At 45.6% G+C, this 25769-nt stretch overlaps 1 long non-coding RNA gene across 2 annotated transcripts in view; it reads right to left on the reverse strand.

The window, feature by feature from the left end:
- Nucleotides 1–25769, reverse strand: part of LOC137371014 (uncharacterized) — a 248214-nt gene that overhangs the window by 99544 nt on the left and 122901 nt on the right. For both annotated transcript variants that reach the window (XR_010975164.1, XR_010975165.1), the window contains exon 2: nucleotides 5178–5210. This is a non-coding gene — a long non-coding RNA (uncharacterized lncRNA). The remainder of the gene's footprint in view (nucleotides 1–5177; nucleotides 5211–25769) is intronic.

Raw genomic sequence — 25769 nt, forward strand, 5'->3', positions numbered from 1 at the left:
TCTAACCATCTCTCCTTGACATTCAGTGGCATTACCATCGCTGAATCCCCCACTTTCAACATCCTGGGGGTTACCATTGACCATGAACAGAACTGGAGTAGCCATATAAATATCATGGCTACAGGAGCAGGTCAGAGGTTAGGAATCCTGAGGCGAGTAACTCACCTCCTGACTCCCCAAAGCCTGTCCACCATCTACAAGGCACAAGTCAGGAGTGTGATGGAATACTCTCCACTTGCCTGGATTGGCGCAGTTCCAACAACACTGATGAAGCTTGACACCATCCAGGACAAAGCAGCACACTTGATTGGCACCCCATCCACAATACTCACTCCCTCCACCACTGATGCACAGTGGCAGCAGTGTGTATCATCTACAAGATGCACCAAGGCTTCTTAGACAGCATCTTCCAAACCAACGACCTCTACCACCTAGAAGGTCAAGGGCAGCAAATGGTTGGAAACACCACCACCTGCAAGAGCCCCTCCAAGCCACGCACCATCCTGACTTGGAACTATACCGCCGTTCCTTCACTAGCGCTGGGTCAAAATCCTGGAACTCCCGTCCTAACAGCACTGTGGGTGTCCCTACCCAACATGGACTGCAGCGGTTCAAGAAGGCAGCTCAACACCACCTTCTCATGGGCAGTTAGGGATGGGCAATAAATGCTGGTCCGGCCAGAGATGCCCACATGCCACGAATGAATAAAAAAAGACACCAAGGTCTAGATCATTAATATATATCAGGAAGGGCAAGGGTCCTAACACTGACCCCAAGGGAACTCCACTACAAAACTTCCTCCAGTCCGAAAAACATCCATTAATCACTACTGTCTATTTCTGGCACTCAGCCAATTTTGTACCAACTCTGCTCACAAGTCTGTTGTGCAGCACTTTATCAAGTGCCTTTTGGAAGTCCATGTGCACCATATCAGCATCATTACCCTCATCAACCCTCTCTGTTACCTACTCAAAAAACTCAATCTAGTTAGTTAAACATGATTTGCTCTTAAAAAGTCCATGCTGTCCCTGACTATCAGGGATAGTCAGCATGGATTTGTTAAGGGCAGGTCATGTCTTACCAAATTAATTGAATTTTTTGAGGCAGTAACAAGGAGCATTGATGAGGGTAGTGCAGTGGATGTTGTCTACATAGATTTTAACAAGGCATTTGACAAGGTCCCACAAGGCAGACTGGTCTGAAAAGTAAAAGCCCATGGGATACAGGGGAATGTGGCAGGTTGGATCCAAAATTGGTTCAGTGACAGGAAACAAAGGGATATTTTTGCGAATGGAAAGTGGTTTCCAGTGGCATTCTACAGGGCTCAGTGTTGGGTCCCTTGCTGTTTGTGGTATATATTAATGATTTGGACTTAAATATGGGAGGCATGATTGGGAAATTTGCAGTTGACACAAAAATTGGTCGCATAGTTGATAGTGAAGTGGATAGCTGTGGACTCCAGAATGGTATCAACAGTTTGGATGAGTGGGCGGAAAAGTGGCAAATGGAATTCAATCCGGAGAAGTGTGAGGTAATGCACTTGGGGAGGACAAACAAAGCAAAGGAATACACAATTGAGAGAGGTAGAGGAAGTGATACATCTTGGAGTGCATGTCCACAGGTCCCTGAAGATTGCAGGACAGGTTGATAGAGTGATGAAGAAGGCATATGGAAAGCTTTCCTTTATTGGCCGAGGTTTAGAATACAAAAACAGGGATGTAATGCGGGAACTGCATAAAATGCTGGTTAGGCCACAGCTGGGGTATTGCGTACAGTTCTGGCCCCTACAATACAGGAAGGACATAATTGTTCTAGAGACTACAGAGGAGATTCACAAGAATGATGCCAGGGCTTGAAAGTAGCAGCGATGAGGAAAGATCGGATAGGCTAGGATTTGTTTTTCTTGGAACAGAGGAGGCTGAGGGGTGACTTAATTGAGGTATACAAAATTATGAGGGGCCTAGAGTAGACAGGAAGGACCTGCTTCCCCTAGTGGAGAGGTTAATTACCAGGGGGCACTAATTTAAGGTGATTGGTAGAAGGATTAGAGGGGACATGAGGAAAAAGCTTTTCACCCAGAGGGTAGTGTGTGTCTGGAATTTGCTGCCTGGATCGGTGGTGGAGGCAGAAACCCTCAACTCATTTAAAGGGTACCTGGACCTGCACCTGAAGTGCTGTAACCTGCAAGGCTACGGACTAGGTGCTGGTAGGTGGGATTAGAATGGGCAGCTAGTTTTTTCAGCCGGCGCAGATATGATGGGCTGAACGGCCTCTTTCTGTGCCGCAACTGTTCTACAGTTCTATCATTCCTCTAAAACAAAGGTATGAATTAGCCATATCGTAACAGGATTCTACCCATTCAGACATGAATGGATGGCTATGGAGTCCACGTCCTGGTCCATTGTGTGGTCACACCAGGGGAGAGGGCCAATATTTCAACTAACAAAGACTCTAAACCTCACAGAAGGAGTCCAGCCAAGTGCAGTGGAAAGATCCAGCCGAACAAGAAGAAACCCTGCCACTGATTCCACATGTCAACTGGTGCAGCAGAGAACTGAAAATAACTGCCACCTCCAGTCTGAAGCTTAACCACCAGAAATCTACAACTCCTTAACAAATTCAAGACTACAAACAACCCAGATCTGCACTTTGAAAAGAGACTGTTCTACTTAGAAGATTCAACAGGGTTACTGTAAACCACAAACACCTACCACATCTTGAACTCTTACCTTTTGCCTTCTACCTATATTCTATTCAGAATGCATGTGAGGGTGAATGCATGCATGGTGTTGCGAACATTTTGGGGAATGAATATTGTTCAATAAATAGCTAATCTTCTGTTTTAAATCACAAGAAAACCCGTCACTGTCTGTTTATTTGACAAGTCAAGCACTTAAGGGCCAACTCATCATTTTAAACAAATCATGATTGCATTCAGTTGGGAAGTGAACAGTGGGAGCCACCCACATCCTTACCGCCCGTAACAATAAGGTCATACAGCACAAAGCAATGAAGCTATGTTAAGCTTGTATAGAGCACTGGTTAAGCCTCAACTAGGGTACTGCGTCCAGTTCAGGGTGCCACACTTTAGGAAAGATGCGAAGGCATTAAAGAGTGCAGAAAAAATTCACGAGAATGGTTCCAGGGATGAGGAACTTCAGTTAGGTAGATAGATTGGAGAAGTTGGGACTGGTTTTTTTGGGGAAGAGAAGGTTGAGAGGAGATTAGTTAGAGGTATTCAAAATCATGAAGTGTCTGAAAAACTGGTCACATTGGTGGAAGAATCGAGAACAAGAGGGCACAGTTTTTGAGTAATTGGCAACAAGAAGCAATGGCGACATGAGAAAAGCTTTTTCACGCAGCATGTGGTTAGGATTTGGAATGCACTGCCTGATAATGTGGTAGAGGCAGGTTCAATCAAGGCATTCAAGAGGGAATTGGATTATTATTGGAAAAGGAAGAATGTGTAGGGCTACAAGGAGAAGGTGGGGGAGTGGCACGAGGTAGATAGCTCCTTCGGACAGCCAGTGCAGACACAATCGGCCAAATGGCCTCCTTTTGTGCTATAACAATTCTGTGATTCTGTAACATGGTGAGTTTCTTGCAGTTGGTTGTAAACCGAAAATCTCTGGGATTCACTACCACAAAGGCTTGGTTTTAGCGGGTCTTTGAGGTCGCTAATTTTAGCAAGGCCTTTGAAGTCGGGTTATATAAGCCCTCAGTCAGCTAGCTTTTGGGATCCGTAGAGCAGATTTATAGACCCAGTTAAAACTGGTCTTTACATTTCAGCTTGTAGCTGCTTGCTAGTGGCCAACTCTTCAAAAGCCAGCAACACTAACGGGTCCCTCGGGCACTATAAAAGTTGTTACTGTTTTGATTTACTGAAATTGTTACCCAATAGGAAATGGACCGCAGTCCATTACTGTTGACTCTTAAATGTACAGACATTTGAAGCTCAGCAAAGCCTCATTTTAGGGTTTTTCCCGCTAGCACTGTTCAACACAGCATACATTTGTTCCATTGACAGGTAGTTGTAGACTACCACAAACCTACCCCACTATCTGCCACCATGTGAGAAAGTTCAAAGTAGAGGGCATTTAGGAATTTCTGGATTGCAAGCCCTGGTCAAAGAGGCCAGTCCAAACGACTGCCTATTTATCTACGTACACAATATACACTAGTTTTCTGTGCTTTCATAAACATAGCACTAAACTATATCCCATATATATTCTTTCTTTCTTTTCTTTTGGGCCTCCTTATCTCGAGAGACAATGGATACGCGCCTGGAGGTGGTCAGTGGTTTGTGAAGCAGCGCCTGGAGTGGCTATAAAGGCCAATTCTGGAGTGACAGGCTCTTCCACAGGTGCTGCAGAGAAATTTGTTTGTTGGGGCTGTTGCACAGTTGGCTCTCCCCTTGCGCCTCTGTCTTTTTTCCTGCCAACTACTAAGTCTCTTCGACTCGCCACAATTTAGCCCTGTCTTTATGGCTGCCCGCCAGCTCTGGCGAATGCTGGCAACTGACTCCCACGACTTGTGATCAATGTCACACGATTTCATGTCGCGTTTGCAGACGTCTTTATAACGGAGACATGGACGGCCGGTGGGTCTGATACCAGTGGCGAGCTCGCTGTACAATGTGTCTTTGGGGATCCTGCCATCTTTCCATATATCCCATATATATATATATATTTTTAAAGAAAAAAAAAAAAGATATATATATATATATATATACATATAATATACTAAAATATATAAAAATGCCTTTAATGACACACCTAATTAGTTAAATTGTGGCTTTTAAAGTTTTTTTTTCAGTAAAAACAGCTGACACTCCAAAGTTTCTCTTCCTTTGGACCAGATCCAGCCTCTAAGCAGATGTTTTTCTTCCCTCAACGTCCTGTTACTTATTTCCACTGAAGGTGATGACTGCTTACTTAGGCACATTTCTATACTGGCCAGTCACACTTTTGTATCTCTGCCAAGGACCATTATTCATGTTGGAGCCTTGATATCAAACATTGGTGGGCTAGTTTACCATGGAGGGAACCATCCAAGCCTAGTTGCCTCCTCGTCCGATATTTACATGCCCATTCTGCAATTATTAATGATTGCTTGTCAGTCCATCAATTCTTGGTTAAGGGAAAAATGTTGGTCAGAATATTGGGAGAACTCCTTACCTGACTTGGAATTACAGGATCATTACCATCCACCTGAAAAAGCAGAAAATGCCTCAGTTTAATATCTTGTCCAAAACATTTCACCTTCCACAGTGTAGCATTCCATCAGTACTGCGTTGAAATGGTTGCCTAGCTTACTTGCTCAAGACTTAAAATGAAACCCACAAATTTCTCAGAGACAAAAGTTCCACTGATTTAATCGAGAAAGATTAATTAGGGAAAAAATTAATTTCAAATTTCAAAATTAACTGTCACAGAGACAAATGCAGGTTAAATAAAGCCAGCATGGATTTCTCAAGGGAAAATCATGTTTAACTAACTTGCTGCAGTTTTTTGAAGAGGTAACAGAGAGGGTTGATGAGGGCAATGCAGTTGATGTGGTGTACATGGACTCCCAAAAGGCATTTGATACAGTGCCACACAACAGACTTGTGAGCAAAGTTATACATGGAATAAACGGGACTATAGCAATGTGGATACAGCATTGAATGAGTGACAGGAAACAAAGACAGTGGTTAATGGATGTTTTTCAGACTGGAGGAAGGTTTGTAGTGGAGTTCCACAGGGGTCATTGTTGGGACCCTTCCTTTCCTGATATATAGTAATGAGCTACACCTTGGTATACAGGACACAATTTCAAAGTTTGCAGATGATATGAAACTTGGAAGCATTTGAACTCTGAGTAGGATAGCATAGAACTTCAAAAGGACATAGGCAAGTTGGTGGAATGGACAGACAGGTGGCAGATAAAGTTCAATGTGGAGAAATGTGAAGTGATTCATTTTGGTAGGAAGAATATGGAGAGATAATATAAAATAAAGGGTACAATTCTGAAGGGGGTGCAGGAGCAAGGGAACCTGGGTGTTTATGTGCATAAATCATTGAAAGTGGCAGGAGAGGTTCAGAGAGTGGTTAATAAAGCATACAGTATCCTGAGCTTTATTAATAGGGGCATAGAGTACAAGAACAAGGAGGTTATGTTGAACTTGAATAAGACACTAGTTCGGTCTCAACTGGAGTATTGCGTCCAGTTCTGGGCACCACACTTTATGAAAGATGTGAAGGTGTTAGAGAGGGTGCAGAAAAGATTCACGAGAATGATTTCAGGGATGAGTAATTTCAGTTATGTAGATTGGAGAAGTTAGGACTGTTTTCCTTGGAGAAGAGAAGGCTGAGAGGTGATTTGATAGAGGTATTCAAAATCTTGAGCGATCTAGACAGAGTAGATAGGGAAAAACTGCTCCCACTCGTGAAAGGATCAAGAATGAGATTTAAAGTCATACAGCACTGAAACAGGCCCTTCGGCCCACCGAGTCTGTGCCGACCAACGACCACCCATTTGTACTAATCCTACATTAATCCCATATTCCCTATCACATCCCCACACTAGGTGCAATTTACAATGGCCAATTTACCTATCGAGCTGTAAGTCTTTGGCTGTAGGAGGGAACCGGAGCACCCAGCAGAAACCCACACAGTCGCAAGGAAAGCGAGAGTGGGGGAGAGAGATTGATGACAGAGATAGTGTGGGGAACAGAGAGACAGAGAATTGGGGAGAGAAAGGGAGTGGGGAAGAGAGAGTGGGAGAGAGACAGAGGGTTGGAAAAGAGAGTGGGGGAGAGAGTGTGGGGAGGGACAGAGAGAGAGGGAGGATGGGGAAATGAGAGTGGTGTCATGAAGACCTCCACCTGCCAAGAATGCGACATATTAATTTCGTCATATGAACATTAATTTTAAACCGTTGCTGGAGTGAAGAGATGACTTGTTTAAAGAGATCAGCAGTAGCTGGAAAAAAACTTTTGCATACTAAGAGACAGTGCTTAGAAAGACAAAAGAATTGTTCAATGATTCAATTAACATAGATTCGTTTGGGCAATGGTGATCCACAACTTGTCGGTGTAAGAGACAGCACTACATCCCCCCACCGAAAGCTTTGAAATCCACAAACGCAGCAGTTTGTTTAAACAGTTAGTCACATGAGTAACCTGCTGGCCAACTTGGAGTGATCAAAGGACAGTTTGAAGGCAGATTGCAACTGAAGCTGGAACAAGAGAGCCTCTCTCCCGGCTGGCTCTCTCTCTCGCTTTCTCACAAACCTCCGGACCCACTGTAGTCGCTTAAACCTCAAGATAGAGAAGACACCTACATCGGAACAAGTTAAAGTGTGCACTGGGCCCCAATGAACAGCAAGACTTACCGGCAACCAAAGACTCCACATTGAGCTCAAAGGACCGTAAATAGCTACCAGATATTGCCTCAAACTTTTCCACTTTATTCTTTCTACTTTTTCTGTCTCTATCTGCGTGTGTGTTTATTGCGTATGCATGCTTGTGTTGTTGCATCGCATATTCGTAGTCATTAACCGAATTAGAGTTTAAGATTAATAAACTTCCACTTTTCTTGTTTAAATCTAAGAAAACCTACCTGATTTCTCTGCCTTACAATTGGAAAGCAGTGAATAAGGATTCACTAAGGGGGGAGCAAAAAACACAGTGTTTCTAAAATTAAACCTTGTTACGGTGAGACCAAGCAAAGGCTCAGTGGGAACCCCGAGACCCCTATCTCACCTGGACGCATCAGTGGGGAAAAAAGAATGGGGACAGAGAGTGGGGGGAATACAGAGAGAGGGAGAGAGTAGGGAAGTGAAAGAGTGGAGGAGGGAGTGAGAGAGTGGGGGAGAGAGTGAGGACAGAGGGAGAGTAGGGTGATACAGAGGGAGAGCGTGTCGTCTGCACACTTCTTGATCATGCCCCCTACATTTACGTCCAAATCGTTAATATATATCAAAAAAGCAGGGGACCCAGTACTGAGCCCTGCGGAACGCCACTGGAAACAGCCCTCCAGTCGCAAAAACACTCAACAATTACTCTTTGTTTTTTGCCACTGAGCCAATTTTGTACGCACGTGCTGCATTTCCCTGGATCCCATGGGATGTTATTTTTTTAACCAGTCTGCCATGTGGGACCTTGTCAAGAGCCTTGCTAAAATCCATGGAGACCACATCAACTGCACTACCCTCATCTATCTCCCTTGTTACTTCCTCAAAAAATTCGATCAATTTGGTCAAACAAGATCTTCCATTAACAAATTGGTACAGTGGCGCAGTGGTTAGCACCGCAGCTTCACAGCTCCAGGGACCCGGGTTTGATTCTGGGTACTGCCTGTGCGGAGTTTGCAAGTTCTCCCTGTGACCGTGTGGGTTTTCGCCGGGTGCTCCGGTTTCCTCCCACTGCCAAAGACTTGCAGGTGCTAGGTAAATTGGCTGTTGTAAATTGCCCCTAGTGGTGGTAGGGAATATGGGATTACTGTCGGGTTAGCATAAATGGGTGGTTGTTGGTCGGCACAGACTCGGTAGGCCGAAGGGCCTGTTTCAGTGCTGTATCTCTTAAAAAAATAAAATAAAATCCATGCTGACTACCCTTGATTAACCTGTTCCTTTCCAAGTGACAGTTTATCTTGTCTCTCAGAATAGATTCCACTAATTTGCCCACTACTGGGGTTAGACTGACTGACCTGTAATTATTCGGTCTATCCCTCACTCCCTTTTTAAACAGAGGTACAACGTTAGCAGCTCTCCAATCCTCCGGCACCACACCTGTATCCAGTGAGGACTGGGAAATGATGGTGAGACCTTCCGCTATTTCCTCTTGCTTCTTTTAACAGCCTGGGGTATATTTCATCCAGCCCTGGTGATTTATCAACTTTCAAGGATGCTAATCCCATTAATATTTCCTCTCTCCCTATGTTTATTACATCCAATACTTCACACTCCTCCTCCTTAACTAGAATATATGCATTGTCCCCCTTCTTTTGTGAAAACAGACGCAAAGTATTCATTAAGAACAATACCAACATCCTCCGCTCCTACACATAGGTTACCTTTTTGGTCTTTTATGGGCCCTACTCTCTCCTTAGTTATCCTCTTACTCTTAATGTATTGATAAAACATTGTTGGGTTCACCTTGATTTTGCTTGCCAATATTCTTTCATGCCCTCTGTTTTCCTGATTTCCTTTTTGATATCACCCCTCCACTTTCTATACTCCTCTCATATTTCTGTAGTATTGAGTTCTTAATGTTGGACATAAACTTTCTTTTTCTGCCTTATCTTACCCTGTAAGCTCCTTGACATCCATGGGGCTCTAGATTTGGCCATATCATCCTTTTTTCTTCATGGGGACATGTTAACTCTGAACCCCTTTGAATGCCTCCCACTGCTCTGACACTGATATACATTCAAGTAGCTGTTTCCAGTTCACTTTCGCTAAATCACTCCTCAGTTTAGTAAAACTGGCCTTGCCCTAATTGAGAACTCTAACTCCTGTTCTATCTCTGTCCTTTTCCATAATTATGTTAAAACTGACAGAATTATGATCACTACCACCAAAATGCTGAGTTGAAGGGCAAAGTTATTGAAGTTCGGGAGAATGTTCGGGATGGGTAGAAAAACCTTTTTGTGTGGTAAAGACAATAAATGAAGTGTTTGGTCATTGTGGGGGTGGGAGAGTCATGTGGAGATACAGCACTGAAACAGGTCCTTCAGCCCACTGAGTCTGTGCTTACCATCAACCACCCATTTATACTAATCCTACAGTAATCCCATATTCCCAACCACATCCCCACCTTCCCTGAATTCTCCTACCACCTATCTACATGAAGGGCAATTTACAATGGCCAATTTACCTATCAACCTGCAAGTCTTTGGCTGTAAGAGGAAACCAAAGCATGCAGCAGAAACCACGTGGTCACAGGGAGAACTTGCGAACTCCACACAGGCAGTACCGAGGGTGGCACAGTAGTTAGCACCGCAGCCTCACAGCTCCAGCGACCCGGGTTCAGTTCTGGGTACTGTCTGAGCAGAGTTTGCAAGTTCTTCCTGTGTCTGCGTGGGTTTCCGCCAGGTGCTCCTGTTTCTTCCCACAGCCAAAGACTTGCAGGTTAATAGGTAAATTGGCCATTGTAAATTGCCCCTAGTGTAGGTAGGAGAATGGTGGGGATGTGGTAGGGAATATGGGATTAATGTAGGATTACTATAAATGGGTGGTTGTTGGTCGGCACAGACTCGGTGGGCCTGTTTCAGTGCTGTATCACTAAACTGGAGCTGTGAGGCTGCGGTGCTCGCCACTGTGCTCGATCTTTTATTAAATTTCCCTCCATGCTTGTTTAAAAATGCAAATTACCTGTAAGGGCTTGAAGCCTTTTAAAAATGGTGCTGGCACTTGCATGGTGGTATCGTATGCTGTTGCAGGGGACGAAGCAGCCGCCCCCTCTACATCATTGGGGGCGGGCGATCCACCCCCTCCATGTAAATGAGCCGCCGTACAAAATATTGTGGCGGCTCTGCGGCGCACATTTCGTGCGTGCACCTCACGTCGTTTGAAGCTCGCCTCCGATCTCAGCGGCGAGCTATAAACTTTCATCCCTGTGTTTTAAAATAGCTTAGCAGCTAGGTTATTTTAAAACACAAGTTTAAATGCTTGTGTTATGTAAACTCATTTTAAAATCGCAAAAGTCACTGAGGGAATGTCTCAATTTTTATGCTGTGGCACACATTACTTTCACTTGGGACACAAGCTCAGTGACATGTTGAAAGTTACTGGACTTTTATTTCATTTTAAATGTCACAATTCTGCTGCTATCCATTTGGAATCATACTGTTTCAGAACTTGTATTCTGGGGAAAACAGGCAAGGACTCTCTGGAAGTCAGCACTATATTTTCCTCATGAATACAAAAGTGTAGTGTATGGGGGCTGAGTGGCACTGGCGAAAACAGGATGCTTCTGACCCATATACAACAGTTGATAAATACAATGTAATAGATATCTTTAATAAACTTTAATCTATGATGAACTGTCTACAATTCCTTCACAAAATCCATGCTGCATTTGCAGTTTTAAAAACTGCCACATATAACATAATAAAATTTATTATGTTTCAATAACCATGTTAGAAACAGTCATTAACTGATTTATTTTCTGCAAATTTGATTAAAAGACACATTTTACAAGTATGTCAAAGATCAGTAACTGTAATGTGCATCATTTACTATCCAGTTTGAGAGCAGATAACCTGAGTGGTCAATGTCATTTGAAAGTTGTCTGTATCATATAATTCCATTACCTTATAATTCACCTTTAGTAACAGGTAAGAGATTTGGCTTGGACATAAATTGGTCAGTCTGGAGTACAATCTTACAGATAGTGACTAAACATTTCTAATTGAATAATACATGCAGTAACAACCACTCAACTTTTTGCAGAAAATCTTTTTGTTAATAATTATCTTGACAGAGCTGAATTTGAATCGACAGTGATAGACGAAGATATAGGCTGGAATTTTTTCCTCAGAGGACGGGAGCCATCCACCAACTGAAAAGTCGGCGGCGAACCCGCTTCCACCTGGCCTGGGGATCTGACCCGCATTTTGTGGTTCCCCGGCCTTTAATTGTGATGATTTCCACCCACTTGAGGCAGGAAGTCCTGCCTAATGGAGCTACCGGCCAATCAGCGGGCCAGCAGTTCCTAGTCCCAGCAGCGCCACCAGGAGCGGTGACCACTGCTGGGACTGCAGCCCAGCTTCAAGAGGATGTCGGGGAGCCCTGGAGTCAAGGTAAGTTTTTGTTGCCTTGCCGGGGGTGATCGGTCAAGCCCCGGTGAGGCAAAGGTGGTTGATTGGGGGGACAGGGGTGGGGTGTTGAGTGTGGTTGGGGCAGCGGGGGCTGCCCTCCATCGGGCACAGGGTGCCCGATCATGGCACCCCCCCACCCCGCCCCCCCAGGCCCTCAGAGAGCTGCCTGCTTTTGTCAGGCAGCCTTTCTCGGGCCTGGGATGCCCACCTGCCAATGGTAAAATTCCCATGGCAGCGGGCAGCGGCCCTTAAGTGGTTGTTAAATGGCCACTTAAGGGCTTTGACTGGCCTGGGGCGGGCCGGCTGTCTTACGCCGCCGCCCTGCATAAATTGGCGGCGGACATGGGAGCGGGTCGGGAAGGCCCCCCCCCCCACCCCACCAAGCCTCCAGCTCCATTTTACAACCCCCCCCCCCCACTCTTTGGGGGGGGGGGCATAACAGAATTGCTTTATTGGAGGAGCTGAAGGATGCTCTTTATTTGTATTGTGTTTATCTAATTTTGTCAGTAGCTTTGGTGAGCAAATGACATTTTGGCCATGAAAGATTCTGTTGTTTCTATATTTTAGAATCCATGACCTAGTTTAACAGCCTGTCAAGATGAACAAACTTGTTTTGGCTACCTTTGCTCTCTCTGTTTCCTCCTGTCCCACTCTGCTTTTCTGTTTTGCATGACTCTTCTGAAGTACTATCTGCTCCATCCTACAAAATTTAGAGATCACTGCCCTTTTGTTGACTGTCCTGTCTTCAGATAAATATTACATACAAGCAGGTGGAGAAGTTGCACAAACATTGACCACTGGTTAAATTGTCTTGTGACAACAGCAGTGTGAGAAATGTCTTCCTATTGCTGATTTTTCTGTTGTCTCACCTCAATGACCACAATAACAATCCTCTCACTGAGTTTCATGATTTATTGGATGAATTTGCACTCCTGACACAGTGCAAATCCAGAGGTCATTCAATGACATGGTGTAGCTAGTTCTATTCTGTCAACAAAAGTAGTTTGCATTGGCATTGCATACTATTTTGCTTGCTAGCCATCTAATACAGTTGTGCTGCTCTCCATTGATGTTTGTATGTTTAGCTACTTTATTTATAGGGAAAATGTGTTTAAAATACGACTGTGCTTTGATGGCATTAGATTGGTTGTACACTTTATATACAAATTAATTTCCCCCTCCTCAGTGACTGAGTCAATAAATTTGTCAAACGTCTGTGGTGCAGCATGTTTCTGCCTATCCCTGCCTGTGAAATCAAGGGCCTGAGGTGAGGAAGGGGTTGCCAATGGTGCCACCTAATGCAATGGTAGGTGCTGGCGCCAAGGGCTACCAGCCTTCCATTCACTCGTCTCTGGATGGGAAACAAAACTTTCTGAGTGCCCTCTGTTCCCCTTGGAGCTTGGTTGTAGCCTGTACAGCCCCTGGACCTTGTCTGATGCCTTCACTGCCGCTGGACCTTGTCTGCAGCGTTCACTACCCCCCAACCTTGTCTGGTGCCTTTGCTGCCCTTGAACCTTGTCTACTGCCTGTACAGCCCCTCCAGGTCTCACACAGTCAGAGGACAGCTGATAAGGTCATTCCAAGCCAGGGTGCAGCAAGGTCAGCAGCCTGCCTCCACCTCAGCTGACAGCGCAAGGGGAGCACCACGTAGGAGTACCCGGAAAAGCTTTAAGAAGAGCACCTAGATGCACTTAGGGGATCAGGAGAAAAGATGCAGCCGAAATGGTTAATAGCATGATTAGTGTGATGTAGAATAAAATAATGATGTTCACTCACTACATCTCCTTTCTGTTGTTGATGCCCTTTGGGAATCTGTTTAAACCCTTCCTCTCGAGGGCATGGAAGCAAGGGACCAGGTCTTCAGCATGCAATGCTCCGGCCTTGTGCAAAGTGCACCTGGGTGCTGCAGTGTAGAAGGAAAAAGGCGACACCAGGGCTACTTAAAAGTAAAGCTTTATTGTTGTGGTTCAAAAAGGTGGTAAGGCTCAAAGGAAATGTGAATGTCTAAGGGCGTCTTGTGCCTCCCCACTCTGTAGCACCAGGTTGTGCAAATCACCACAATAGGTGAGACCCTTGCCGGGACCTACTGAAGGTCTCTACTGGATTGGTCAAGGCACCTGAATCTCACCTTGAGGAGACAAATGACCTGCTCGATGGTCGCTCAGGTTGAGCCGTGTCAAATGTTGTACCTCTCCTCTGCATCTGTGTGTGAGGGGCATGGAAAAGGTCTAGCACCTGGATTGCCTTAGTGTGTAGACGTCATGGCTGCTTCCTGGGAATCGTACACATGCCTGGAAGACTGGTCATAGACCAATTGCACATTGAGGAAGTGGAAGCCCTTTTGGTTAATGAAGGCAGAAGAATGGTCAGTAGGAACCTTGATGGCCACATGCGTGCAGTCAATAACCCCTTGCACCTGGCGAAATCCAGCAATGACCCCTAATCCTGCTGTTTGGATCAGTGCACAAGTGCACATAGTCACTGGCCCTCCTGCACAGGGCATTGGTAACCTCCTTGATGCACGGCAGACTGGGAGATTGCACACATGTCTTTATATTTTATGTTTACATGTTATAGTGATAGAGAGAGATACAGCACTGACACAGGCCCTTCGGCCCACCACGTCTGTGCCGACCAACAACCACCCATTTATACTAATCCTACATTAATCCCATATTCCCTACCACCTACCTACACTAGGGGCAATTTACAATGGCCAATTTACCTATCAACCGGCAAGTCTTTGGCTGTGGGAGGAAACCAGAGCACCCGGCGAAAACCCACATGGTCACAGGGAGAACTTGCAAACTCCACATAGGCAGTACCCAGAACCGAACCCAGGTCGCTGGAGCTGTGAGGCTGCAGTGCTAACCACTGCGCCTAGTGGATCCCTAAAATGATGCAGTGTGGCATAGATGTTTAGTGCCATGTGACCTTCAGTACCACTGGCATCAAGTGCCCCCCAAGTCCCACAGCGAGTCCACCAAGTCCCATGCTCATTCTGCATCATGGCATTGACGGCCTCCCTGGAGAGGCGCAGTCTTTGGAGACACTGCTACTCAGATACCTGCAGGTAGTTGAACCTCAGCCGGTAGACCCTCTCTGGAGGTAGTTTCTGCGCAAAGGAGGGAGCTGCCATGCCACTCTGTATCCTTACGTCAGTGGTAGGGAAATTATTAGAGAGGATTCTTCGGGACAGGATTTACTCCCATTTGGAAACAAACAAACTTATTAGCGAAAGGCAGCATGGGTTTGTGAAGGGGAGGTCATGTCTCACTAATTTGATTGAGTTTTTTGAGGAAGTGCTGAAGATGATTGATGAAGGAAGGGCAGTGGATGTTGTCTAGTGGACAGTGGACTTCAGTAAAGCCTTTGACAAGGTCCCTCATGGCAGACTGATACAAAAGGTGAAGTCACACGGGATCAGAGGTGAGCTGGCAAGATGGATTCAGAACTGGCTCTGTCATAGAAGACAGAGGGTAGCAGTAGAAGCGTGCTTTTCTGAAAGGAGGGCTCTGACTTGTGGTGTTCCGCAGGGATCAGTGCTGGGACCTTTGCTCTTTGTAGTATATATAAATGATTTGGAGGAAAATGTAGCTGGTCTGATTAGTAAGTTTGTGGACGACACAAAGGTTGATGGAGTTGCGGATAGTGATGAGGATTGTCAGAGGATACAGCAGGATATAGATCGGTTGGAGATTTGGGCGGAGAAATGGCAGATGGAGTTTAATCCGGACAAATGTGAGGTAATGCATTTTGGAAGGTCTAATACAGATGGGAAGTATAGAGTAAATGGCAGAACCCTTAGGAGTATTGACAGGCAGAGATATCTGGGCGTACAGGTCCACAGGACACTGAAAGTGGCAACGCAGGTGGAAAAGGTAGTCAAGAAGGCATACGGCATGCTTGCCTTCATCGGTCGGGGCATAGAGTATAAAAATTAGCAAGTCATGCTGCAGCTGTACAGAACTTTAGTCAGGCCACACTTGGAATATTGCGTGCAATTCTGGTCGCCACACTACCAAAAGGACATGGAGGCTTTGGAGAGGGTACAGAAGAGGTTTACCAGGATGTTGCCTGGTCTGGAGGGCATTAGCTTTGAGGAGAGGTTGGTTAAACTCGGATTGTTTTCACTGGAACGACGGAGGTGGAGGGGCGACATGATCGAGGTTTACAAAGTTATGAGTGGCATGGACAGAGTGGATAGTCAGAAGCTTTTTCCCAGGGTGGAAGAGTCAGTTACTAGGGGACATAGGTATAAGGTTCGAGGGGCAAAGTTCAGAGGGGATGTGCGAGGCAAGTTCTTTACACAGAGGGTGGTGAGTGCCTGGAACTTGCTGCCGGGGGAGGTGGTGGAAGCAGGTCCGATAGCGACGTTTAAGAGGCATTTTGATAAATACATGAATTGGATGGGAATAGAGGGATACGGTTCCCAGAAGTGCAGAAGGTTTTAGTTTAGACAGGCGTCAAGATCGGCACAGGCTTGGAGGGCCAAATGGCCTGTTCCTGTGCTGTACTGTTCTTTATTCTTTGATAGGACTGGTCCTCAGGTTGAAGTCCTAAATTGGGGGAAGGCTAATTTCGATGGCATCAGACAGGAACTCTCAAAATTTGAATGGGAGAGGCTGTTTACAGGTAAAGGGACATCTGGCAAGTGGGAGGCTTTTAAAAGTGAGAGAGGAAGAGTTCAGGGCCGGCATGTTCCTGTGAGTTGGAAGGGCAAGGCTGGCACGGTTAGGGAACCTTGGTTCATGAGTGACATTGAGGGTCTGGTCAGGACAAAGAAGGAGGTATATGTTAGGTATAGGCCGCTGGGATCAAGTGAGTCCCTCGAGGAGTATCGGGGATGTAGGACTACACTTAAGAAGGAAATTAGGAGGGCGAAAAGGGGCCATGAGATTTCCCTGGCAGATAAGATAAAGGAGAATCCCAAAAGATTCAATAAGTATATTAAGAGTAAAAGGGTAGCAAGGGAGAGAGTAGGTCCCCTTAAGGAACAGTGTGGTAATCTATGGGAAATGGGCAAGGTCTTAAATGAATACTTCTTGTCTGTATTTACCGTGGAGAAGGTCATGGAAGCTCGTGAGTTCAAGGGAGGGAACAGCGATATTCTGGAGCATATCAACATTACAAAGGAGGAGGTGTTGGAGGTTTTGAAGCGCATTAAGGTGGATAAACCCCCAGGGCCTGACCAGGTGTATCCTAGGATGCTATGGGAAGCAAGGGTGGAGATTGATGGGGCCCTGGCAGAGATTTTTGTATCATCGTTGGCCACGGGTGAGGTACCGGAAGACTGGAGGTTAGCTAATGTTGTGCCATTATTTAAGAAGGGCAGCAGGGATAAGCCAGGGAACTACAGGCCGGTGAGCCTTACATCAGTGGTGGGAAAGTTATTGGAAGGGATTCTGAGAGACAGGATTTATATGCATCTGGAAAGGCATGATCTGATTAGGGATAGTCAGCATAGCTTTGTGCGTGGGAAATCATGTCTCACGAATTTGATTGAGTTTTTCGAGGAGGTGACCAAGAGGATTGACGAGGGCAGGGTGATGGACATTGTCTACATGGACTTTAGCAAGGCCTTTGTCAAGGTCCTGCTGGGTAGGCTGGTCCAGAAGGTTCGAACACATGGGATCCAGGGTGAGCTGGCCAATTGGATACAAAATTGGCTTGGTGATAGGAGGCAGAGGGTGGTAGTAGAGGGTTATCTTTCAGATTGGAAGCCGGTGACCAGTGGTGTGCCGCAGGGATCGGTGCTGGGCCCTCTGTTGTTTGTCATATATATTAATGACTTGGATGTGAATGTAGGGGGCATGATTCGTAAGTTTGCAGATGACAACAAAATTGGTGGTATAGTGGACAGTGAAGAAGGTTACAACAGGATATAGATCAACTGGGAAAGTGGGCAAGGGATTGGCAAATGGAATTTAACGCAGACAAGTGCGAAGTGATGCATTTTGGTAAGTTAAAGCAGGGCAGGACATATACAGTGAATGGCAGGGCCCTGGGGAGTGTTGTTCAGCAGAGAGACCTTGGGGTGCAAGTACATAGTTACTTGAAAGTGGCAACACAGGTAGACAAGGTGGTGAAGAAGACGTATGGCATGCTTGCCTTCATTGGCCGAGGCACTGAGTACAAGAGTTGGGACGTCATGTTACAGTTGTACATAACGTTGGTTTGGCTGCATTTGGAGTACTGTGTGCAGTTCTGGTTGCCGCACTACAGGAAAGATGTGATTAAGCTAGAGAGGGTGCAGAAAAGATTCACAAGGAGGTTGCCTGGTTTGGAGGGCTTGAGTTATAAAGAGATTGGATAGGCTGGGTCTGTTTTCCCTGGAGCGAAGGAGGCTGAGAGGGGACATGATAGAAGTATATAAAATTATGAGAGGCATAGATAGGGTAGATAGCCAGAGTCTGTTTCTCATGGTGGGGGTGACTAAAACTAGAGGGCATAGATTTAAGGTGAGAGCGAGGAGGTTTAAAGGGGATCAATGGGGTAAATTTTTCACACAAAGAATAGTGGGTATCTGGAATGAGCTGCCTGACAAGGTGGTGGAGGCAGGAACAGTAGCGACATTTAAGAGGCATCTGGACAGGTACTTGAATGAGCAAGGCATAGAGGGATATGGAATTAATGCAGGCAGGTGGAATTAGTATAGATCGGCATTATGGTCGGCATGGACGCGGTGGGCCGAAGGGCCTGTTTCTATGCTGTACGACTCTAACATACCGCAAAAGGCAGTAGAGGCCAAGCCATTAAATATATTCAAGAAGGAGATAGACATATTTCTTAATACAAAAGGGATCAAGGAATATGGGGAGAAAGCAGGAACAGGCTACTGAATTAGATGATCAGCCTTGCTCGTTTTTCAATGGCGGAGTAGGCCCGAAGGGCCGAATGGCCTACTCCTGCTCCTATTTTCTATGTTTGATATTTTTGGGTCAGTGTTTGATATTTTCGGGTCGGGTCGGGCATGAAAAAAAATTGAAGGACTCAGGCCCTAGATCGGGTGGGGCCCGGGTCGGATTTTAATTTTATACCTGAGCCAGGCTTTAGAGTAAGCTGTACATTCACTTGTTGTGTGCAGCACCCCATCCCATCACTCTGCCTTCTCACCCCTACTCCATCATATCACTTCCCACACCCACTCACCTTAGATGCCCATCCAGCTTCTCTTTCACCTGGTGACTCACACTTCACAAGTGAGCAAGAGCAGATGGTGGTGGCAGGGACAACAGTCCAATGTCCCTATCTAAGGATGAAGCATTCTCCAAGCTCTGCTCAGCTGGACAAAGATGCTGTACCCCGGGGACCATCAATGAAATAGAGAATCATTGAGCAGCAGCAAACAATATGCGATGCACTGACAGGAATTCCAAGCACACTGACCATGATTGCAGAGTGGAAGAGTCCATCTCAAAAATTAATGGGTGATGTCACTAGGTATTGTGATGATTTACTTTTGCATGGATAGAGTGGCCAACTTCGAAGTACTTCAAATGTAGCTACCAACTGAGACTCTAGGGGTTGAATTTTCCCTGTAGGGGGCGAAAAATGGAAATTGGGACCATTTATGGAACCCAAACTCACCTCTGGGAGGGAAACAGCAGTGCCTTATCACATTCTCTTTTTTCCTCGCAGGAGAAATAAGCCCACACAATGCCCAGGAGAGGGCCCAGATTGGTGGAGAGGTTCCCTACCTTCATGAGATTTCATCCATGAGGAGGGAGCCATGGACCTTGCCAGGCATGGCGATTGGTCATCTATGGTGGAAATGGTCATTAAAGAGTGCAGTATGTTCATTAAGGGGGAGCATTGGACTCATAGAGTCTTCGAGTCATACAGTCAAACGGCACCATAGGATGCCATTCTGCCCATCGAGTCCATGCCGGCTCTCTGTAGAGCAATATAGTCAATGCAATTCCCCCACTCTATTCCTGTAGCCCTGCAAGTTTACTTCCCTCAAGTCCCCAGTCAATTGCGCTTTGACATCATTGATCATCACTGCTTCCACCACCCTTATAAGCAGCAAGGTCCAGGTCATTACCACGCGCTGCTCCCCTCTTGCCCAAAACCTGAAATTTGTCTGGTCCTCTAGTCCTTGTGCCATCAGAAAATGAGGATAGCTTTTCCACCCTGTCCGACAGCATACCCAACATTGAGTTACATTTGGAAACCTCAGCACTGCAGAGGCTTCTGCACTGTGAGACTAGTTCTCATGATCTCTGGCTGTGATGCAGGAAGGATGTTCCTGATGGTGGATGTGTCCAGAACCAGGGGTCATAGTCTAAGGATATGGGGTAAACCTTTCAGGACTGAGATGAGGAGAAATTTCTTCACCCAGAGAGTGGTGAGCCTGTGGAATTCGCAACCACAGAAAGCAGTTGAGGCCAAAACATGGTATGTTTTCAAAAAGGAGTTAGCTCTTGGGTCTAAAGGGATCAAAGGGTATGGGGCAAAAGCCGCAACAGGCTACTGAGTTGGATGATCAGCCATGATCATAATGAATGGCGAAGCAGGCTCGAAGGGCCAAATGGCCTACTCTTGCTCCTATTTTCTATGTTTCTCCGTTTCTATGCGTCTCCCATCGCGGCAGACGTCGAACCAAGGAGCCCAACTCCATCTGCATCACTGGGCCAAGAGCAGCAACAACAGAGCTCTGAAGAAGCACTGTCACATCTTACAAGTAAACCCACTATCTGCACAGATCCTCATGTGTGCTTAGATAGGGTGGCACTGGGTGAGCAGCACAGCACTGGTGAACAGGAGTACTGCATAGAAGTGGCCGAGCGCAGAGGCTACTGTGTTGTGCAGAGCACTGAGTGGGTCACTGGGTGTCTTTTTCCTGCAACTGTGCACTGTTATCCTTTATGAGCACCATATAAATAATGACACTTGAAGCCAGATGTGTGAGCCTCTTTTTATTAATGACGGGACAATAAAAGAGGTATGGGCGTGGGGAAGAAGAGCAAGGGTACATCAAGGGTGATGGTGAAACCTCTCGGCAGATGTGCATCTTTCACTGGTAGTAAGGGTTTACCTGTTCCAGGCTGCATCTTCAATGGTAACGTTAGTACAGGCAGCTCAGAGTGAGTTCCATACCACGCCATTCCTCCTGGGGGGCGGTGACTCAAAATATGCCCGGATCAGATGACACCTGATGTTAATACATGCTGATGAGACCCTCAAGCCCCATGCCAGGCCCAGCCTCCTCCTGTGCAGCCAGGGAACCTTGGTATTCTGCACCTTCCCCTTCTGCCTCTTCTTCAACATCCTGCTCCTTCTCTTCCTCCAATGACCTGTGTCCTTCCAGGGCCTCACCATCCTCAAAGTCCACATCTCCCTGGAGGGACATGTAATGGAGCATGCAGCAGACCACCACAATTCAAGACCTTTGCAGCTATGCATTGCAGGGCACCACCCGACTAGTCCAAGTGCCAGAACCGCATCTTCAGAAGTCTGGTAGCCTGCTCAATGGTGGTCTTTGAGAGTAGATGGCTGTGGGTGTAGCACGTCTGTCTCGGGCTCTCACAGAGGGGTGAGTAGCCATCTCTTCAAGGGATATCCCTTGTCCTCTTGTCATGTACACCAGCAGTGCGATAATACAAATTATGAACTAACTCTGAAGAGTTATGAAAAACTGTCTTTTAAAAAATGAAGCTTTATTTTAAAAAGTGAACAATGAGCCAAAATGGCCACTGAAGAAAATGGGATTGATCTTTTAGGTATTCAAACTGTCTGAAAAAGACAAATGACAAATCTTCAAAGTTAAGAGTTGTCAATTGCATTCCATAATTATTTTTACATATTCTTTGATGGGATGTGGGCATCACAGGCCTGAGATGTTTGTAGGTTTCTTTCTTGACTGAAGGTTCAGCTTGAAAATGGTGGGTCACTTCTAGTTCTCACTGCTGTATAATGTAGATGTAGGATTCTGCAGCAGGGCACGTGCTTTCCGATTTGGCTGGAATGCAAGCTGTTAGGATGTTGCTTCTCTCTCTCTCTCTAGACGGCTATTTTAAGGTAAAACTGTGTAACCTCTCACCTCCTGGTAGGAGACATTCCCTTCTCTTCCTCATGGTGATCGCACAATGGTCCAGGGCATGGCTACTTCACACCTTCTTTGTTTCAGAAGGGGAGATGGTGGCATAGTGGTAATGTCACTAGTTCAAATCCCGCCACAACAGTTGGTGTAATTTAAATCAATTAATTAATGTTAAAAATCTGGAATTGAAAGCTAGTCTCAATAATGGTGCCATGAAACTATAATTGATTGTCATTAAAACCCAACTGGTTCACTAATGCCCTTTAGGGAAGGAAATCTGCTGTCTTTACCTGGTCTCGCCTACATGCGACTCCAGACAACAAGCAATGTGGTTGACTCTTAACTGCCCTCTGCAGTGGCCTAGCAAGGTGTCAAGGACAATTAGGGATGAGCAACAAATGCTGGCCTTGCTGGTGATGCCCGCATTCCATGAAAGAATTTTTAAAAAAGTTCCTGTTCTTTAGTTAGGTCACATATATTATTATTTTGTACCACCTTCCTATCTTGTCTGCTCGAGTGCTGGGCAGAAAATCTCTTATTAATTTGTTTGATAATTAAAGGAGTAATTCCTGATGACGAACTATATGTTATCCTATATGGGAAAAAGGCATTAAAGAAAATGATCAACCATGGTCATATTGATTGGTGGGGCAGGCTCGATGGGCTGAATGGCCTACTCCTGCTCTTATGTTCCTGTAAGAACTGGAAGCTACCTTTGCGCATGCCTGGCTTGTGTCTACCCGCACATGTGCAATTCCAAGCACTATGAGATGCATCCACCAGGTGTCCACCAACACCAGGATTATTCAACGCAGACCTTCAACATTCCGTGCACATGCACAATTTCATCATGTTCAGTGGCGTCACCACAGACAAATACGTACGTACCTTGAACAACGTGGTGACACCACCAGATCTTCAGTTGCCAGGAATCTTCAATTTTACATGCTGTGGATTCTGAGAGAGTCCAGAAGATTTTACTGAAAAATTGTTTCAGATGGGAGCAATTGAACACTTATCTATTTACTGTGCTAGTTTACCAATCAGAACATTCAGTGCTATTTGTGAGAAGCTGCATGGCTCTTGGGCTGTTGGGCTACTTTGTTGTGAATGTGAATCCTTGTCAATCCATTGCTATCCTTTGCTCTTCCCTTACGTTCCTCTGCCACTAATAATGGGTGTATTTTAGCCTGACAACAAGTTAAAGTAGATTGTTACTTCTACCAACCATGTTTAAATGAGGCTTCCAACCATTGTTATGTGAGGCAAGGGAGGAGATAGCAGGGGCTCTGACACAAATTTTCAAATCCTCTCTGGCCGCAGGAGAAGTGCCAGAGGACTGGAGGACAGCGAAAGTGGTACCATTATTCAAGAAGGGTAGCAGGGATAAACCAGGTAATTACAGGCCAGTGAGTCTAACATCAGTGGTAGGGAAACAATCGGAAAAAATTCTGAGGGACAGAATTAATCTCCACTTGGAGAGGCAGGGATTAATCAAGGATAGTCAGCACGGCCATGTCAGGGGGCGATCATGTCTAACAAACTTGATTGAATGTTTCGAGAAGGTGACTAGATGTGTAGAGGAGGATAAAGTTGATGTAATCTACATGGACTTCAGTAAGGCTTTTGATAAGGTCCCGCATGGAAGACTGGTTAAGAAGGTAAGAGCCCATGGGATGCAGGGCAATTTGGCAAATTGGATCCAAAATTGGCTTTGTGGCAGGAGGCAGAGGGTGATGGTCGAGGGCTGTTTTTGCAATTGGAAGCCTGTGACCAGTGGTGTACCGCAGGGATCGGTGCTGGGACCCTTACTGTTTGTAGTGTACATTAATGATTTAGACGTTAATATAGGAGGTATGATCAGTAAGTTCGCAGATGACACGAAAATTGGAGGTGTCGTAAATAGTAAGGAGGAAAGCCTTAGATTACAGGGTTGGTAAGATGGGCAGAGCAGTGGCAAAGGGAATTTAATCCTGAGAAGTGTGAGGTAATGCATTTTGGGAGGACCAACAAGGCAAGGGAATATACAATGGATGGTAGAACCCTAGGAAGTACAGAGGGTCAGAGGGACCTTGGTGCACTTGTCCATAGATCACTGAAGGCAGCAACACAGGTAGATAAGGTGGTTGGGAAGGCCTTTATTTGCTGAGGCATAGAATAAAAGAGCAGGGAGGATTTGATAGAGCTGTATAAAACACTGGTTAGGCCACAGCTGGAGTACTGTGTACAGTTCTGGTCACCACACTATAGGAAGGATATCTGCACTGGAGAGGGTGCAGAGGAGATTCACCAGGATGTTGCCTGGACTGGAGCATTCAAGCTATGAAGACAGACTGGATAGGCTGGGGTTGTTTTCCTTAGAGCAGAGAAGGCTGAGGAGGACCTGACTGAGGTATACAAAATTATGAGGGGCATAGATAGGGTAGATAGGAAAAATATTTTCCCTTAGTAGAGGGGCCAATAACCAGGGGGCATGGATTTAAGGTAAGGGGCAGAAGGTTTAGAAGGGATTTGAGGAAAAAGTCTTTCACCCAGAGGGTGGTTGGAATCTGGAACACACTGCCTGAAGGGGTGGTAGAGGCAGGAACCCTCACAAATTTTAAGAAGTATTTAGATGAGCACATGAAATGCCATAGCATACAAGGCTACGGGCCAAGTGCTGGAAAATGGGATTAAAATAGACAGGTGCTTGATGGCTGGCATGGACACAATGGGCTGAATGGCCTGTCTCTGTGCTGTATAAGTCTATGACTCTATGACACTGCCCATGTCCAGACCTTGTGCTACCGGGTTACCACCTTTATTGTGCTAGTGTGTTTCCTGGTCAGGAATTGATTTTCCTGCACTCCAGTCCATTTCTCTGCTGCTCCTAGATCTTATAGTAACCTCTAAATTCTGTACCATTTTTATACCCCGTGATTGATTCTACACATGTCCTGGGTCTATTAAGTAACCTTTTCAGGGATTAACGTAAAGCCAAAAATGATGAACAACCAGGTGCACATTGTGCCTGCCATTCACTGTCTCATCCCATTCACACTGTATATGAAATGCCTTCTGTCTGCTTTAATTTGATCATTTCCTTGTGATCCATTTGTAGTCTTCCTGAGTGCTGATGTTGATGATGGCTAATCCAGTTGATACAACAGAGCAATTCCTTGCTATTTTCATACCTTTCATGGGTTGTCCACGAGCGCCTAATTCAACTCTAGTTTCCCTTAATCATGCAATGTAATTATCATCCCGGATTTTGGGAGCTTTCCATTTTAGCCCCCTTAATTCCCACAGTCAACAAATGTTACCATGCACTCTCCATCTGTTCCACCATTCTGCATCACCATGAGCTGTTTGTGACTCAAATCAGACCAGGGAGTTCAACAGTTATGATGATTTTAGCAGTAATCTGGAGAAGCTTCAACAGGTAAGGTGGTCTGCAGGTACTCCTCTGATGCACCTTGGTATGGTTTATTATGTCGAGGCTGCTGTTTAACTACAAGTTTTTGTTGCTGAAACAATGGGTAGTCTATAAAGAAATGATCCACCTATGCACTTGTGACAGAGAACAAGAATCAGAAGATCCAAATTCCCAGCCACTTCAAGCATGCCTCGCTGAACCTGTGCTGCACCCATTATAGGCAGCCACAGATCCACTTCACAGGGCTGAGACCAAATCAGCAGCAGGTGGTGCAGTTAGTACATTTCTAATAGCATAATGTGTCTGTCTTGGATCACTACACTTTGATTTGAGTTGTGAATAGATCACAATAATGCAAAATGGTGGAACAGATGGAAAGTGCACTATCAAGGGCAACATATTTTCATAGCACTGCATGGAGTCGAATTAGGTTCTTCCAAACAGCCCATCTAAAATGTGCATGTGCCAGCTGCCTCCTCCTCTTCCTCCTTCTGAGGTTACCGCC

The sequence above is a fragment of the Heterodontus francisci genome, chromosome 6, assembly GCF_036365525.1.
Source record: "Heterodontus francisci isolate sHetFra1 chromosome 6, sHetFra1.hap1, whole genome shotgun sequence".
Lineage (NCBI taxonomy): Eukaryota > Metazoa > Chordata > Chondrichthyes > Heterodontiformes > Heterodontidae > Heterodontus > Heterodontus francisci.